This window comes from Nannospalax galili, unplaced genomic scaffold, assembly GCF_000622305.1.
Source record: "Nannospalax galili isolate Female #2095 unplaced genomic scaffold, S.galili_v1.0 scaffold2886, whole genome shotgun sequence".
Lineage (NCBI taxonomy): Eukaryota > Metazoa > Chordata > Mammalia > Rodentia > Spalacidae > Nannospalax > Nannospalax galili.
Genome location: NW_008355281.1, coordinates 716856 through 720787, shown reverse-complemented (window position 1 = coordinate 720787; position 3932 = coordinate 716856). Strand labels below are relative to the sequence as shown.

At 41.3% G+C, this 3932-nt stretch overlaps 1 pseudogene; it reads left to right on the top strand.

Moving 5' to 3' along the window:
• Window positions 1-2524: 2524 nt before the first annotated feature.
• LOC103749590 lies at window positions 2525-3560 on the top strand (annotated as a pseudogene).
• Window positions 3561-3932: the final 372 nt, after the last annotated feature.

The window sequence follows — 3932 nt, the reverse complement described above, 5'->3', positions numbered from 1 at the left end:
TGGTTACAATCATTCAAACCCTAAAGCACAGTTTTGGTAGACCACTCTCTGAACTACGTAAAGTAAAAAAGATTTTTGACTGCCCTGTGTTTTCTATAATGTTAACCTGGGAACTTATAAAACCTCAATGTGTACATGATACTATTTATTACATTATGTGTGTAATTTGGACTCAGAGTTCTCTAATAAGGTGATGATAGACAGCATTATCTCCTGGGCCAAACAACTGCCATCTTCATGACTTCAGCTATGTCCTCTTACAAAATACCATTGCAGTTCAACTTGTTGACTATGTGCTCCTACATAAGAGGAGGGGTAAGCAGGGTCATTGGGCCCTCACCTGAGTGTCCAGCCATTCTTCCCAGCCAATTGTATGCAATTCTGCTCTAATCACATGTGGCCTCCTGGTTTGGGGGAGAACCAAAGTGTGTAATCTGAGGAAGGCTAGGGAGAGGGGCTTGACCCTTGAGGCTATGGAGAAGTCAATATTCATGCTGGATAAAGACTTTCCAGTGCAACTGTTCTCAGGTGATATATGCGCCTATCAGTAATCCCTTACCCATGCTCTGTACATAAGCTCAATAAACTCATTAGTTCTCCAGGGTGAACTTTAATGTAATCAAACATTAGTTTGACATAAAAACCTTAGGAAGGTGGCAAACATTGCTTAGACCCCCAGGAGGAAAATTCTTACAAAAGACAGCAAATTTGTTCATTAATGTTATTATGACTTGTGGTATTAAGAAAAGGAAGTGAAAATGTGAATGCAGATGTTAAAATGATACAGAAATGGAGAAAATTTATTAATGATCTATGTATGAAGGTTAAGATGGCTGGATGCTTCCAGAACAAAAAAGAAAATGAGAGAGTTTACAGAAGTTATGAAGGTCTGAGTAGGTTTGTTAATATGTGTTAAAGATGAGACTTAGAAATAATATATAAATAATGTTAAATTTTCAAAGGTCAAAGTTCATTCAAATCTCTACTTAAATGAATGGAGCTATGGATCTCGTATTTTAAAAAATATTTTATTATTTTTATTTTATGTGTGAGTATATTGCCTGCATATATGTAAGTGTACCCATGCCATGTATTCCCACAGAGGTCAGAAGAAGATGTCAGATCCCCTGGAATTGGAGTTACAGGTGGTTGTTAGCTGCCATGTAGGTGCTGGGAATTGAACCCAGACCCTCTGCAAGAGCAGCCAGTGCTCTTAACCACTGAACCACCTCTCCATCCTCAGATATGCAATTCTAGCTACTCTAACAGCTGTCAAAGTACCTGAAAGAAAATCCTAAGTTTATCACTGTCAAGTGGAGACCAAAAGAATGAGGAGGAACATAATAGATGGATGCTTCATCTAACAGACTTGGATTTGGATAAGTAAAGACACCCTGTTTGACTCCTGGTTCTTCCCTAGAACTTATAATGCTGACTACTCTTGTCTTTACTTCTCTCTCACATCTCCTCTGGGGTACCAGTCAAGGACATTTTTCTCTCTATAGCTAACATTGCACTTTGGGGGTCTTTTAGATAGGTCTCTGAAGGGGTATTCCAATTGCCATGTCTAACATGTCTATTCAGTATGAAAGAAGCCAGAGCAGATGTTACCCAAATTCCCTACTGGAAATTAGAGCAACCTCTTTGGGGGGGGGGGGCAGAAACTGGCTAGGGATTTTAGGATAAAAAAGATCCTAAAGAAAGTAACCAGTTTCTTTCTTGCTAAAAGCCAAAATGTCTTTGGGTCTCTTGGCAGCCTACTCTCTGCCAAAGGCCAAAAATGCCAACAATATTTGAGGGCTGTAATCTGATTCCTAAAAGATTTTCACATTACCTTTTCAGAGGGGGGATATTTTAATAGCAGGAAAATCCTTTAAAACTGGGCAAGAAGAATCTCTGGCATGGATGAAGATCCAGCTTTCCAGTTCTGTCAGATCTCCTGGTTGTGGGACCACCCCTAGCGGAGTGAGCTCACCTTAAGTTGTGCTGAAGAGATGGGCGGAATACCTAGTGCATTAATGAGATGGTGAACTTTGCCTGCCTGCTATCTCCACCTCGTAGTGCAGTTCTTGTGAATCTGTCAGTCACAGACACGGGCTCTTTGTGAATTTTGCTTGATTTTCTGAATTCTTCAGAATAGTACAACCTCTCCTTTTCTTCTTCATATCTCTTTTCTATCCATGCTTTTTCTAATGCTTTGGACTGCCCCAATTATCTTGTATTTCTTTTCTTTTCTCTAAAGTTACTTTCTCTTCCTTACCATGTGGCTGTTAATACATCGCATGGTGTCTGTTTGACCTCCACGCAGGTTCTAAACCAATGTGACTGTATGTATTTTTTCCTTCTCTCCCCTATTCCTCTCCTCAAGGCAGCTACTGAAATTCATGGCTTGCCTACCCTGAGGATTATTCCTTAGGTTCTAATAAAATTGTCCTAAAGCTTCCACTTGAGACCATTCTTAAATTCTTCTATGAAAAAGCCTAAGGACCCCAGGATAGGATTGTGATCTCCCCATGTCACCACCATGTCCCTGCATGGCAAATGGGAGAAGATTGATGAATACGAAGTGCCTTGAACTGTCTAAGCCGTGGACTGGAGTGTGGGGCCCAACAAGCACTTTTGCCTGACACTGGGCATCTTCCTGGAGGAGGAGCAACAAGGTTCAGCTTGTTGGTTTAGATGAGGAGAGTTCAGAGTTTATTTTTCAAAACACTTTGACCATCCATACCCTTCCAGAAAGCTCATATGGATCCCTAACACAAAAGGCATCTGTCCAGACCTTCAGGTCACAAGTGGCGACTGCCTCCATGTAGTATAAAACAGATACCAAGCTAGAATGTTTGCTAAAAAATAACAAGAACTCAGATTTCTGTGCTTCCCTGATTTCCTTTGACCTAGGAGGTGTATCCTTATCTTTTAGGTACCTCAAGTGTTAACACAGTTTGTACCATCTGGGGACTAGAGACTGGGCAGATATTGGAACAAGTGAGCCTTATGTTTGGCTATGTGAATGCCCAGCTAATTAGTCAGACAAAGAGGTCTATGAGTTCTATCATAGTGTTTAGCTGAGCTGGAGGTGGCAGGCATATATTTGCTTCTGTGGGTGGCTGATGACTCAGTGGGGATGTTTGACCTCTGTCATTTGGAACATAACACTATCATTTATGAAGACCCACAGCCTCACCCACTGCTTCTCCTCTTCTGGAACAAGCAGAAACCTAATTACCTAGCCACCATGGCCATGGATGGAATGCTGATAGTGATTCTGGACATCTGAGGTCTCTGCATACATGTTGCCAGGTTAAAAAAAAAACCACTGAACTTTTGTCAGTGACATTTTTTAGGTCCCACATTCATCTAGCCACATTTGTACTGCAGCAAATGAACATTAGGCTCTCATCTGGGCCACTGAGGAGCTTATCTTAATCTACATAGCTGAAAGAGAGATCCACAGTGTGCAGTGGGCCTCTACTTAGCCTGACTGGAGAGCCATATACCATAAATACCTGGGGATACTCTGTGTAGTGTTCATGGTACCTCTCCTACTAGGCAGGGTCTAGTGTTTCCACTGCCCTCAATCTAACCTCTGTATAATTAGCATGGTATTTTCTGACACTCATACTTTGTAATAAAACTTGGACATGTTTAGAACAAGAAAGAAAGAAATATTTACCCACTGGTTCTAGTTTGCTTCTTGTAGCTATGATAAAACACCTTGACCAAAGTAACTTAGGAGGAAAGAATCTATGTGGCTTAAACTTCTGGGTCACAATCCATCACTGAGTAAAGTCTTGGCAAGAACTGAAGCAGGAATTTGAAAGCAGAAATCACCAGCATCGCTTGTTGACTTACTCACTGGCTCATGCTCAGCTAATTTTCTTATAGAGTCCATCTGCCTGAGGATGGTGTTGTCCACAATGGGCCGGGTCCTC